The sequence below is a fragment of the Cervus canadensis genome, chromosome 15, assembly GCF_019320065.1.
Source record: "Cervus canadensis isolate Bull #8, Minnesota chromosome 15, ASM1932006v1, whole genome shotgun sequence".
Lineage (NCBI taxonomy): Eukaryota > Metazoa > Chordata > Mammalia > Artiodactyla > Cervidae > Cervus > Cervus canadensis.
Genome location: NC_057400.1, coordinates 57,932,259 through 57,947,463, shown reverse-complemented (window position 1 = coordinate 57,947,463; position 15,205 = coordinate 57,932,259).

Here is a 15,205-nt window from a genome sequence, read left to right as displayed (position 1 = left end):
AATGCGTATCCATTTTCCTGAGACAGACTGTATCTTTCATCAGATTCTACAAGATCCATAATTGATGAAATGTTAAGAAGCACTGTTTCAGAGGCAGTCATGAAGGTGCTGGTTTTTTGTTTTGTCTAGAATTTTGACTTGTCTTATGCTGTGTGTGTGGGTGTTTTGATATTGAATTTTCTGAGGCCAGATAGTTTCACTGGTGTTTCTCTATGATATGTTTTCCTAGATGGTGAGCCAATTTGGGGTTGAAAGATCTCTGGAGATTCAACTCTTAACTGTAATTTATTTAGGTCTTATAGAAAGTTTTTCCATTCGAATTTAATGGTGACTCTCTGTGTCAGATGATGTCAGGTTGAGAAAGGTCCTTGGCAAGAGGTGGCCAAGGGAGATGTGCATGGGGAGGAAGAAATCTACATACTCGGGATGCACAATGACTTTTGTACCTTTCCTTAAATATACCTGAGGTAATTGTGTTCATTCTTGTCCGTTAAGATTACTGCCCCCATTTATCTTCCCTGGAAGAAGTGTGACATCAAATGCTATACCGAGAGCAAGGAGTGAGGAGGACTGAAGATCACAAGGGTGACTCCAGGCCTGGGGAACAGGCCTCTGTCCTCCCACACTGCTGCCCTCGATAATCAGTTTACTACTCCAAATGCTGCATCTCTTCATGAAGTCCTGAACATGGGCTAGGGAGCTAGTTCATCTTCTCTTCTCTAAAGGGAGAGGGATTCCTCACCAATCCATTCTCTGATCTCAAGCCACAAGGGCTTCCTTACTGTTTTTAGACACACCAGACACTTCCCAAAGATCAAGCAGCTGAACCAATCAGGCAAGCTGGCTTAAGTGGCCCAATAGCCCCTACATTTACATCTATCAAAGTACTTGTCATCTCTATACCATAATCTGTTTATAAATTGACTGTTCTCTCCACCAGGTTAAACTCTGCAAGGGGAATGAGGATTGTGTCTCTAACTCAGAGATGAGGCCTGGGGCATATAGCAGATGCTCAATAGATGTGGAGAACAATGAGTGAATGAAAGAAAATACAAAAACACTAAGACCAACTATTAAGGCAGATGTGAATAGCCAATCACAGAATAAAGAATTTCTTTGTGAAGATGTATTTTTTATTATTCAAGAAATTTTATTTAAGAAATCCTCTGGAGAGTGATGAGCAGGGTAGGAAAGAAGTCTCTAAAGATATCTCTGGAAGCAAAAGTAAGCAGGGAATGGAAGCTGCTTTGGATCAAGTGCAGACAGACGTGCCCAGGTAACAGAACGGGGCAGAGTCATCACAGGAGCCAGAGTGACGGTGGAGTGAAAGTTCAGGGATGTGGCGAGTGTAGACCATCTTGAAGCGGAGTGCTGGGTTATGGGAAGCAACAACTAGGGTCAGAGTCTGAAGAAAAACAGTGAGAGTGATTCCAGGTTGGTGTTCTGACAGCCGCAGGTTCATACAACGGCTTCAAGCTTTCACATGGGGCTTTGGATATGCCATCTTTCTCATCCACACAGCAGTTTTCCAGCCCCAGTTGAAACCAGTGTGACCTGATGGAGCCTGGTTGGTGCATTCTCTCAGACCAGTTTACTCTATGGCCTCGACCAGCTTCTAATTGAGTTTTGCAGTCCTCCAAAACTGATTTTATCTAACCAAAATTTCATGATGATTTTATTATAAAAGCACACCCACAATTAGCACATTTACTTTCCCTGACTTTCCTCAGCACTATAGCTTTGCAAATGGTATTTCCTTTATGAAAGTATGAGGCCGTATCACTTTCTTTCTATAAAATTGTTACTTGTGTTTAAAAAGCTAGTACTTTTTACCCAGCTCTCTAGATAAAGAAAACATCTACCATATACAGAACCCCTATGGTCAAAATTTAGGAATCAGAAGATGTATATCAATCAAGGAATTTCTGACTCAATGCAGAAGGCTTTATTTTTTCCTTCACAGTCTTCTTCTAAGCTTTCTCTTTTCATTAAATCACAATGCCAGGCTAAGTCAGGGTCATGCTGTGCTTGTCATTGTGGTTTATAGATCAAATGAAAGCCAGTATTAATCATCTTGCTTGATTTTGGAACTTATTAATTTCCCAAGAACAGTCCCCCAATGACACAAGTCCTTTATTCTGTGATCTGATGTGGTGTCATTTGCCTTTCCTCCTCTTAGAATAAAACTTAGAAAATGTTAGTTACATAAAATCATTTTAAAGTTAATCTTTACTTTTCCACTGGCCAAGCAGATGAAAGTTCAGCTCAACAAAAGTCTACTTGGCTCCTATTTTCCTCAGGAATCTCTAGGTTTGGCCTACTAACTAGAGAGAAACAGGAGTCCCTTTTTATTGTAAAGGATTTTCTGGAGAATGGGTTAAGATATATTCTCATAACTAGGTTGCTTGAATTTTTTTGGTAATGGAAAAAGTTTTTTAAGTTCTTCAGAGTCTTAAGGCTATCTAAAGAAAGGGATGCTTACAATGAAGTCCTCAAGATATTCAAGTTCTTAGGGGAAACTGTGTATATGGGAGACCCTCCATAAATACTGCTCAGTGACTCAGCGGAGTTGAGGACGGGACATGCTCTCTGTCCTCATCCTATCCCCAGAAAGAAGAGGATGGTTAAGGAGCAGGGGATACCGTCAGGAAAAGCCACAACACCACTGATTAGAACCATTGTGTAGCTAGTTTAACACAGGGTCATTTTGTTAAAGCTTATTTCCGCATCGCATATCATCAGTGTATCTCTGGTAACAGAATGTGCACCCTTTGACTTGACTCCAAATAATGTCATTTAAGTAAAGATTCCATGTTGTGGCTTCAGAGATCTGTCACATGTTTGTTCATTATAAGGTTAGTACACGTATTAAGCTGTAAAGAGAATTAAGTTAGAATTAGACAAACAGGTTAGAAGTCTACAACTAGGATTTTTAACCCAAGGGAATTCTGTATGCATACATTATCATATAAAGTCTAATTTATGGAAGTTGAAGTGACCGAGAACAAAATTAATCTAATTATGCACCTGGTTTTCCTTTCAGCTTTTCTTTGCCTCTTTATTTACTGTTGTGTTTAATGTTAGTTTCCATTTTTAGCTTTAAGAGAGGGGAGATGTGTAGAAGATATTTGTAACATCTGTAGCAATGGACAGAAGAGTGAATAATAATAGGAAATGTCTACATGCCATCTGGTATAAACACAGATGTGTGTTTTCTTTAAAAATAGCAATCCTGCACTCTAAAAAAGGAAGATTTACAACACTCTACAGAAAGTGAAGAACCCATTCTTGAGTAGCTCTTTATTAACAAGGAGTCAACCTGCCTGTTAGTTGCCAGTTTATTTCTAAAACTGCACTGGTAGGCCCCGCTCCTTTTCCCTTTGGATTCTGAGCGCAGAGGTCACAACTCCCTCCAGCACTCATGGCAACACCAGAAGGATTTTTTCACGCCAGGTATTGCATTTCTTTACATCTTTATGCACTTAATATGGTAAATCCCAAATTAGGATAGTCTGTGTTTCCTCTGAAACATCATCATGGAATTCAAAGGCTTCAGAGAAAAAGGTATAAGGTAAACTGAAGGAGATTAGGCATATTTTATAACATCACATAATTTTAATTCTTAATTATACAATAATTTCTATATAATAAGAGAAGATACTCTGTAAAACCAACAAACCACATATAGGGAAGGTTGTCCTTTCTTTAAGCCATTATACATTTAGCACCAATAACAAATTTACCAAACCTACTTCATTTTGTAGAGAAATGAATTTGCGTTTTTTGCTAGGCATCCCACACTTCTCAAATTCAGATGTGCCATAGTGTATCCTAACATAATAAAAGGCTCAGGGGGTATGCCCATTGAGAGATTGCTGACAAGTTAAATTTCTCCAGAAATGAAAATGTAAATGTAGTTACCAATGTTGGTATTTTGAGACCATCCCAAGGCAATTTGGAGGACTTCCAGGGGCACCTCTCTTTGAAAACCACAGTATGATGAAATGTCTGATGAGCATGGAAAACAATAAAAAAGAATTATGAAATACCTTCTGTCATGAATGTTCATCAGCTACACCCACCAAAGGAAAGGACAGGACCCAAGTTGCGTGGATGAAATGTATGCTTAGAAAGATGCAGGCTCTGTTTTGAACTTCAAATTTTTACCTTTCGATGCAGTGAATCCATTTGGCTTAGCTAACATAAATATAATATTTTCAGAGCCTCCTGATTTTCTACCTTTCTTTCTATGAAAAATAAATCAAATTGAAAGGCACATTTTTGCTACTCAGGAATATTAGCCTTAGTTAAGAGCCACTATCTGCTGTTCTATTTACTTCTGGCAGTATCACTGTAACAGACAAGCGACGTAACTGCAGCTTTAAGTTTTGCTCGAAATTCCACTTGCAGGTGCAGTTTTTCCCTCATATGGGAGCACATGAAACCTATTGGTACATAAAATTCTCACTGAAGTTAGAAGACATTCAACAGTAGCAAAAATAGGGTACTCAGTCTATAACCTATTGGCCCTCTACTTTTTGTTGGCTCTGTTTTCTAACTCTGATTCTTTTCTAGGCTATTCTTTACTTGGTAGGTACCTGTTATGTGCTCATTTGATGTATTCAGCATTGAGCTGTAAAACTGACCTTTTTTTCATCCTTGGATTGTCTTGAAAAAAATGACACACAAAACAAAAAGCTAACACAATTGGTCTCCATAGATAGAATCCATTTATCCTCCTGCTTTCAAGATGTAGTTTTCATTGTTTCAAGCACTTTTGACAAATGAATGCTGGAGGAAAAGTGCTGACAATTTCAACTTTATTAGTTCAAATGTTATTTTCTCAGTTTCAAAAACTTATAGAGCTTATCTGGAAAATAAATGATGCAAGGCAGTTGTTACAGAATAATTACATAATTACAGATTTACTCTTAGAAAAAGGATAGCAAATTGCCCATGCATTACATTAAATGAATATTAACTCCTTCTATATAATATAGTTAAGGCAAACCATATGCTGTTTGGAACTTAAAGTATGAGATTCCCTTGTCTTGACACTGCTCTGCTAGACTGGGAATAAATGAACTGGCTGGGGCAACAGGATCCTCACATTACTGCTGAAGAGCGTTGCCCTGTTGCCTAGGTAGATAAAGATTTGGAAGATGTGACAACTTCTAAACCAATGCAGGTATGCTCAGTTACTAAGTTGTGTCCAACTCTTTGCGACCCCACAGATTGTAGCCCACAGGCTCCTCTGTCCATGGGCTCTTCCAGGCAAGAATACTGGAGTAGATTGCCAGTTCCTCCTCCAGGCGATTTTCCCAACCCAGGGATCAAACACATGTCTCCTATGTCTCTTGCATTGGCAGGCAATTCTTTACCTCTGAGCCACTGGGAAGACTCCCTAAACTGATGACAAAGCTATAAATATCAGGGAAGCACTACCAGGATTCCTAGCCTTGCAAGTAACTGTAAGAAATGGGGTAAGTTCTTTTAAACAAAGATTGCTGCCTGGCTGCAAATCTGAGAAGACAAGGCAGCAAAATTTATGCCTATCATAGAATGAGTGACTAGTGCTTGGCCTTGAAGAGTCATTACTGTGTGTGGACAGGACAGAAGCCAGTGGTTTTTCTTAAACTGGCTTTTCAGCTGGCTGTACAGACACTTGCTGATCCACTTTCTGGGTAAAAAATTATGGCCCAGCACTCACCTACATGGGCTTCCTCGGTGGCTCAGCAGTAGAAGAATCCACCTTCAATGCAGCAGATCTGGGAGATGTGGGTTTGATCCCTGGGTTGGGAAGATCCTCTAGAAAAGGGAATGGCAATCCACTCCAGTATTCTCACCTGAAGAATCACATGGACTGAGGATCCTGGCAGGCTACAGTCTGTAGGGTCCCAAAGGGTAGGACACAACTGAAGCAATTGAGCACCTACACACACACACACACACACACACACACACACATACACACTCACCTACACATATAAAACCAGAAGAGTCATTGAAATAAAAGTTTAATAAGCTGACACTTATTTTCTGTTTTCAGCATATGCCCTGGATGTACTCTATCTGAAATTATTCTTTTTGAAAGTATATCTTGTGAAATTATTCTCATTTGTCCATAGGTAATAAAGAAATCTATAAGAAATCTATCTATAAATTATAGATAAATCGAAGATATGTATTATTTATCTATGTAGAGATAAACATAGATAACATGCCTATTTTCTGTTTAAATGCATGTGAATCATAGCTCACTGGGAGTCTGTGAGCACAGCGGCATTTAATCCTTCTATAGTAGGAGGAAGAGCTGATGTGAGCTCCAGCGCTTCTCACCTTCTGAACGGGCTCTTGCTGCTTTGCCTGCATTCTCTCAACACCAATGCACACAGTTCGCACAGAGTTAATTTACACTTATTATTCCAAGCATTCTGACATTTTCTCTTTGGTTCATTATGTATTCTCAGTTTGAATAAAAATTCGTACAACAGGGGCCATAACAGCTTGACTCACGTGTCTCCTTCCACAGCTCATCCCAGTATCTAGTCTGGTGTGTCCATTTCACTGGCCGGCTGATGAATGTTGCTGACTGTTAGTACAATGGCAGTACAATGCAGGAGGAATAGATTTGATTAGCTGCATGGAATTGTAAGTGTAGGCTCTTTTTCCTAACTGAAGAGTTATACTCTATAAACTGGTTGAACTAAAGATTCAAATTAAAAATATAATTAGCATTGTTGTATGTTATATAGGAAAATTAAGAGGATAAATGCCAAGAGTTCTCATCACAAGGAAAAATATTTTTTTCTCTGAATTTGTATCTATATGATGGATGTTCACTAAATCTGTTGTGGTAATTGTGGTATTCACTTTGTGTGTGCAATTCATTTCTTGCATGTCAGTCAAATAATGCTGCATACCTTAAACTTACACAGTATTTCAATTATATCTCAATAAAATCTGGAATGAAAAAATGTATAAACTTTATGACACTCTCCACTATTCATTTGTTTATCCATCCATGCCTCAAACATTTATCAAGTGGCTACTATTTGTAAGACATTATTTTAGGTGATGGATGTACATAGTCCATGCCCTCAAAAAACGTGGGCTATAAGAAAGATAGGGCTTCCCAGGTAGCTGAGTGGTAAAGAATCCAACTGGCCAATGCAGAAGACACAGGAAATGTCGGTTTGACCCCTGAGTCAGGAAGATCTCCTGGAGGGGGGACTAACAACCCCCTCCAGTATTCTTGCCTGGAGAATCCCACGGACAGAGGAGTCTGGCAGGCTACAGTCTATGGGATCACCAAGAGTCTGACATGACTGAGTGACGGAGCACACATGCACACGCGTGTGCACACAAACACACACACACGCACACACACACGAAAGATAATGGGTTTTTCTCAACCAATAATCAAATTATGTAATTTTGATTTGACTGATACAGATTTCTTGTGTATACTTTGTTTCCTTCAATGTCATTCATTACACAATCTATAATAGGACCTAACTTAAAAAAAAATACCAAAAATGCAATCAGTGGCATCTCATTTACTCCCCACTGAAAGCAACCTTTGGACCTCAAGTGCATAGAATTAATCATAATTCTGGGTTCATGAAAATTGTCATCATTGGCTCATTGAAGACTCATCCATCTATCTACTTACCTACCATATCCCAGTTGATCTATAGACTGAATATTGTACTGAATATAAAACATCAATTGCAAAGTTACTGTAATTGAGGCAGCATTTTAAAATGTCTATGGTAAGGGAAATTACTTGTTAATTGATCAGAGGAATAGAGCAGAAAAACTGAAACAGACTAGTACAACATTTTGTGTATGTCAGAAAGGATATGGTAGATCACTGGGGAAAGGAAAGAGAATTGAATCAACTGAGCTAGGAAAATATATGGATCACCAATATTAACTGCACATGGATTAAGAACCAGGACATGGAAGCAACCTAGATACCCATCAGTAGATGAATGGATAAGGAAGCTGTGGTACATATATACCATGGAATATTACTCAGCCATTACAAAGAATTCATTTGAATCAGTTCTAATGAGATGGATGAAACTGGAGCCCATTATACAGAGTGAAGTAAGCCAGAAAGATAAAGACCATTACAGTATACTAACACATATATATGGAATTTAGAAAGATGGTAATGATAACCCTATATGCAAAACAGAAAAAGAGACACAGATGTACAGAACAGACTTTGGGACTCTGTGGGAGAAGGCGAGGGTGGGATGTTTCAAGAGAACAGCATTGAAACATGTATATTATCTAGGGTGAAACAGATCACCAGCCCAGGTTGGATGCATGAGACAAGTGCTCGGGCCTGGTGCACTGGGAAGACCCAGGGGGATAGGGTGGAGAGGGAGGTGGGAGGGGGGATCGGGATGGGGAATACATGTGGATCCATGGCTGATTCATGTCGATGTATGACAAAAACCACTACAATATTGTAAAGTAATTAGCCTCCAACTAATAAAAATAAATGAAAAAAAAAAAGAACTTAAATGTCAAAAGTCAGCTTAAAACTTTTTGAAGAAAACATAGGCAGGTATTTTTCTAACCTCAGTAGAGAAGTATTTCTTAAGATATAGGTGTAATAATCTTAAAGGAGGAGACTGATAAATTTGACTACTCTAAAATTAAGAACATGTGCTCATCAAGTCATCTTTAAAAAAGATAGAAGACAAGCTAGGGAACTGGGCAGAAATATCTGCAGCTCACATAACTGACAAAGATCAGAATCAAAATCATGTGAAGCAGTCCTTCTAATTAAAATTGATAAACATGCCCCTTTCCTTCTAGTCTTCCAGTTTTCCGCTGATATCTCATTTTTCCACTGACTCTGATGCCCTCATCCAGCCAGCAACAACTAGATGTTGTCTGAATGAGTTGTTCATTTCTACCTCAGTACCATTTTCTTCAGCTGGAATACTGCCACCACCAGCTGGACCACGGACACCTTATACACTTCCCTGAGCAAAGTCCGTCACTCCCGAGAACCTTCCTTGATGATTCCAACTCACCATTGCTTATTCCTTCAGAATTCATAGAGTCCATTTATACTTGGTTGCCATATTTAAATGTATCTTTTTGAATTCTGATTTTTTGAGGTACTTTTATCCTGTTAAAGTTTCTACCTTTATGCTTTCCCTGAATTTAAGAACTCACGTCTTCCACTCTTCATGGCCTTCCTTTTGCCTGGCTCTTCCATCCCACAGCTTAGCACAATGCTGAGCACATGATGGGTACCCAGTAAGTGGCTGGCTGATTGAAAACATAAAGATTTTACTCAATTTCATCATAAGCCCTTCCAAAAAAAGAACAAAATTAAGGTGGCTTTATCCGAGGAAATAAAAAGAAAAGACAGTAGTTCACACAAATAAAAGCCTAACAGGGATCTTAAACCAGTTTTAGAGACATATGGAAGAGATTTTAAAATACCCATTTACGAAAAAATGGTGAAGGAGGAATAAAACAATGTAAGCAAGCCAAATTAAGGAAAAATTACATATTGGAATAAATAAGCAGCAAGTTTCAGAAAACACTTTGAAGGCAAATAAACGTTCAAATAGGATAGCAACAGATAAAAGTAAATGACTAGGCTAATTAGGACTATAAGCAAGCGATTGTTTAGAAGATAAAAATCCAGATGTGTTTATATCTCTTACTTTAGAAAAAGCAGGTGGAGACACTACCTTTATCAGACAACATTTTTCTCCCCCTGGGACAACAGATGTAGGCAGTTTTAAAAAAGTTACCTGCAAACAAATTAGATGAGGCAGCAATTCTAGATAGGCTGTGTTCATATTTTTTTATAAGAAAGGAATAAAGTGATGAATCATTCATTTAGATATTTTTAGATGATACCAGGATCATAACATTTTCAGAATGATTAGAATATAACAAGGTGTGAATTAATCCATTAATTAAAGATCATATAGGTTGAGAAGGGGGCTTCCCTGGTGCTCAGGCGGTAAAATATCTGCTTGCAATGCAGGAGAATGGGGTTCAATCCCTGGGTTAGGAAAATCCCCTGGAGAAGGAAATGGCAACCCACTCTGGTATTCTTGGCTGGGGAAGAATTCCATGGACAGAGGAGCTTGGAAGGTTACAGTCCATGAGGTTGCGAAGAGTGACATGACTGAGTGACTAACACTTTATAGGTTGAGAAATCAACAATGAAATTAGTTTCAGTATTTAAGATGTTCCAATTTCTTTGATTACTCGAAAATATTTGAATGAAGGTGATTATTTGTAAATTGAAACTTTACTAAAGCATTATCGTTTAGTAGTGAAATATAATAAAAGGGGAGTTCATCTGCTCTTCAGCCTAGGGCTGTTGAGTTAGGCACCAAAAGATCTTATTGCAAAACTGGTTCATGTATAAGGTACTTCCGTGACAGGAATCCTGAGGACAGCATTTCAGTAAAACCAGGCAACATCTTTCCCAGCCAGGTACCTAAGGTCAGCATGTATTTTGTGTTGAAACCTAGACAGCAACAATTACTGGGCGGTAATTCTATGCCTAGTGCTGCATGACAAGCTGTCAGGTTAAGACAGTTAGAGAAAGAAAAAGGTTTTCAAACCTTCTGCATTCTGTATGGCACACAGTTGGTTAATACAGATGCTTCCAGTCAGCCAGTTAGTCATCCACAGAAGGTACGGGGTTAAAGAAGCATGCCAGCTTTAGAATCTAACAGTATGGGGTCAAGGCCAGGCTCTGTCATGTACTTGCTGGGTGATCCTGGACTGGTGGCTTTCTCTTCCTGAGCCTCGTCTGAGGAATGAGGGTGGGAGTTTGGGGTTGTGATGGAATCTCTCTCCTATAGGGTTATTGTGAGAATTAACTTTGAATATGCATGTGAAAATATCTTTGCAATGATTAGTATCATCTTAAATGAGAAAAATCAAAGCACATGAGAACTGGAAATCCTTGAGATCTGGGAATCGATAAACCATTGATTTTATTGGAAGTGGAACTTTGAGGAGATAATGGATCTGACTGAGGAGAAGGTAAGAAAGTTTAAATAGCAACTGGACTCTATATTTTCCAAGGAGGTTTTTTTGTGTATTTGCCTCCTGTAGTAGATTAGACTTTGAAATCAGAGATTTGTATCTTATTTATTTCTATATCCCTAATTCTAAACAGAGCTAAGTAGCAGGGTATCTTGTACACATAGTCATTTAAATTATGAAATAAATGTTGATGAAAAAGTAAAACTGAAAGAAGACAATAGCTTTAGGAGAAACAAAGTCAAGAAAAGCCTTTCTGTTTATTAGTTCTTTTTATTTTGAAAACAGGAGACCCCTGAATACATTAATTGTAAGAGGGCAGCATGAGTAGAGTAGGAGAGATCAAAGATTTTTCAGAGATGCACATATTATCTCCAGTGATGGAGACAGGTGAAAGGAAATGAGATCAAGACTCTAGAGGGGATTGAACTGAAGAAAGAAGAGAAATTGGCATCAAGTGTGCATGGAGGAGTCCTTACCCCAGAGAGATGAATTCAGAGAAATTCTGAAGTGTTCCGTGTGGTGAGGAAGAAAGTTGAGACGCTCAAGTCAGAGGGTTTCTCCCTTCCAGGAACGCAAGAGTTAAGCTTTTCTTTCTGGATAAGAGAGTGGGTTTTGAAATGGTTGAATGTTCCATAAGAATTTAGTATGAGATAAGTAATGGATAGTTGAAAAGGACCTGGTGTAAGGGTATCAGTATATCAGGAGTGATGAAAAGGAAGACTGAGTGTGAATTACAGGTTAGCAAAAAAAGACCAGGAGGGCTTAGTGATTGGATATTTAGTTGTTATTATTGGTGTATATGCAGGGCAAGAGTGGTATGCTGGTGCCTTGCCCAATTTTCACCTTGGATGGACCAACCCGAACATTATTTTTTATCTTTCAAAGGAAGAGGATAAGCAGGAAGCCTGTATGCAACTTAAAACTTGCTTAGAAGTAAGCTTTTGAAATAGAAATGAGGAAAATGTGTATATACATTTAGAATTGTGCTAAAGAAGAAATATTTCATAATTGGACCTCTAGAGGTGGCAGGGTTGTTTTGAGAAGAACGAGTTCCCAGCAGTACAGAAGCTCATCTAGGTTAAAGGATGCAGTGATTGGTTTGGATTAAAACAAATGAAATTTAACTTCATGATTCTTGGAATAAGCTTGAATGGCATTCTTGAGCATTATCACTGCTAAAAATGAGTGTATACTACTTCATGTCCTGCCAACTAATTTTTGAAAAGCATTTATTACTTTTATAATAAGAGTTAATATGTGAATACTTTATGCTTATAAAATGTTTAGTTAATGTATAATAGGGCAATTTATTTTAGATTCCTCTGTTACTAGTTTTGGTTGCTCAGTCATGTCTGATTCTTTGTGATCCCATGGACTGTAGCCTGCCAGGCTCCTCCATCCTTGGGATTTTCCAGGAAAGAATACTGGAATGGGTTGCCATTTCCAATTTTTTCTTATTCAAAGTACAATGTAACAAACATCTTTGTACATGCTGCTTTGCTTGGATATGTCTCTAGGATAATGAGGGACCTCTGTGTTGAAGGATGTGCACACGAATCAGGTAACTTCCTGAGAGGTTATATCAACTTACAGTACTATCAATAGTGCATGAGAGCAAGCATGACTGCTTGATAGTCTCATGTAACACATAACCACATCTTCAGTATGGTGTAGAAAATAAAAAGCACACTCTTTGTCTCAGGCTTCTAGATAAGGAAAACTTAACACATTGAAAGGAGTATCAGATGGTACAAACCACAAAATACAATAATGAAGATATATCCAAGTATATATTGTGTGACATATAATGCGCTTGAACTGTTGTGTCAACCAAAACTTTTGTAAATCAGTTGAGATGGATGGGTTTTGCACTTCCTTCAATCTTGTCTTGCATTGACTTATCTTGCTTAGTTGTGATCATGGTATGTTACAGTTCTTTTCTCCTTTCCTCTTTATATCACAATCAATAATTTCCCATGCTACTAATACAAAGTCCTAACAAATATCATTAAAAATAACTGCATAATATTCCTTTAATGGGATATGCTTAACTACTCCCTTTAGGTTGTCTTCAGTTCTTCTTATCACTAGTAAGGCCCTGATAAACATTTTTCCATGGCTCATTTTCTCCACATTTAGCATTATTTCATTAAGCTATAGCTCTAGATTAAAACTACTAAACCAACAGGAATAATCATTTTAAGAGTTTGATAAATATGACAAAACACTGCTTGTAGAAAAAGTTGCACCAATGAATAAGACATCCATTTCACCATACCTTTGCCATATTGCTTTATCTTTTTATAACCTCTGAAAAACAAGTAATTTGATGTTATGGGATGCTGTTTTAAATAAATGTTTTTAATTTTTAGTGAGCATGAACATTGCCTATCTTTGCCCTTTGTCCACACAAAAATTGTCCCTTAATTTACCAAACTTGGTTATTGTTGGATAAACCTTTGCTGTGGGCTATGACCTGTGAATTAGAGATTGTTCAGCAGCATTCCGGGCTTCCCAGGTGGCATTACTGATAAAGAACCCACCTGCCAATGCAGGAGATGCAAGAAACGTGTGTTTGATCCCTGGATTGGGAACATTCCCTGAAATAGGAAATGACAACCTGTTCCAGTATTCTTATCTGGGAAATTCTATGGACAGAGGAGCCTGGCAGGCTACAGTCCATGGGGCTGCAAAGAGTCAGACGACTGAGCGACTAAGCACACACAAGCAGAATTCCTGTTCTCTGTTCTCTACAGACTAGATGCCTGCAACCCCTAACTCATAACAACTAAAAATGCTTCCAGACACTGTGAATCATACAATTGGGAAAAAAATCAGACCTTCTGAAGAATCTTATTTTTAGCAAATAAATGTTCAATAATGTAGTAAACTGCCTATTTAGTTGATCTGTTTTGGAAGTCCAGATGTTTGTCTCTAAAGTGAGAAACCTTCACTCAAAAATATGAAATAAGTGCAATGAGTTCAGGCTAGACAGCGAAGTGTTAATAGGCTCATGGAGGTCAGTTTAGAAGATTTCAAGATAGTGCTAAAGCAGAACAGATAGGGAAACAGAAGCTCAGGGAATTTAATTCAACTGCCCAAGCTTGCTTTCCAAGCAACTGGGACTATAATAGAATTCAAGTCTTTTTTTCAAGCTAAAGTATAGTTGAGGTACAATATTATATGAAAGAATTCAAGTCTTTCCACTCCTATTCACAATGTCCATGCGCCGCGCCCCCCCCTCCGCCCCCGCCCCAACCAAAGCCTTAGGTCTTTTCTTAATTCCACACTACCTTGCATGCCATCCCTGCTCTCCATTATAATCCTACTGACTCTGTTTTGTTCAAGGAAACTTTTTCAGAAAAATCTACCTGAGCTACATATCCCCTAAGATATGACCTTAATGGCATGGAGTTCTTCAGTTAACATTTGATGTTTAAATGATTGTCACTTGGACTCCAGGCTTGATCCCAATAGTTTAAAAATTCTTGGAGAGTACTTGGATAGAGGGCTGTGATCACAAAGGACACTCACAAAACACTATTAACTAGATAGCTTCAATAGCATCTTGAATTATTTTGTAAGGATTAACATGGCTCCTTACCTTAAACTGGCCAAGCAGTGCTAAAGCCTGATGCAGACTTGTGCATTAAACACATAATATGGGCTTCCCTAGTAGCTCAGTTGGTAAAGAATCCACCTGCAATGCAGGAGACCCCAGTTTGATTCGTGGGTCGGGAAGATCCATTGGAGAAGGGATGGACTATCCACTCCAGTATTCTTGGGCTTCCCTTATGGCTCAGGGGGTAAAGGCTCTGCCTGCAATGTGGGAGACCTGGGTTCAACTCCTGGGTAGGGAAGATCCGCTGGAGAAGGGAAAGGCTACCCACTCCAGTATTCTGGCCATGACAATTCCATGGCTGTATAGTCCATGGGGTCACAAAGAGTCCGACACGACTGAGTGACTTTCACTCTCACTTACTGAAATGATTGAATTAGAGTCTGAATCTGGCTTCTTGAGCATCACTTCCTCTGTGCAGCAGAGAGTCAGGTCTTGCTCTTTGCACTGTGAATGTGTGAATAAGAATGGAAAATCACTGGCTGCATTCAAGCTGGCATAGAGTGCCTACAACTGGTGTGATTCAGTCCTAGG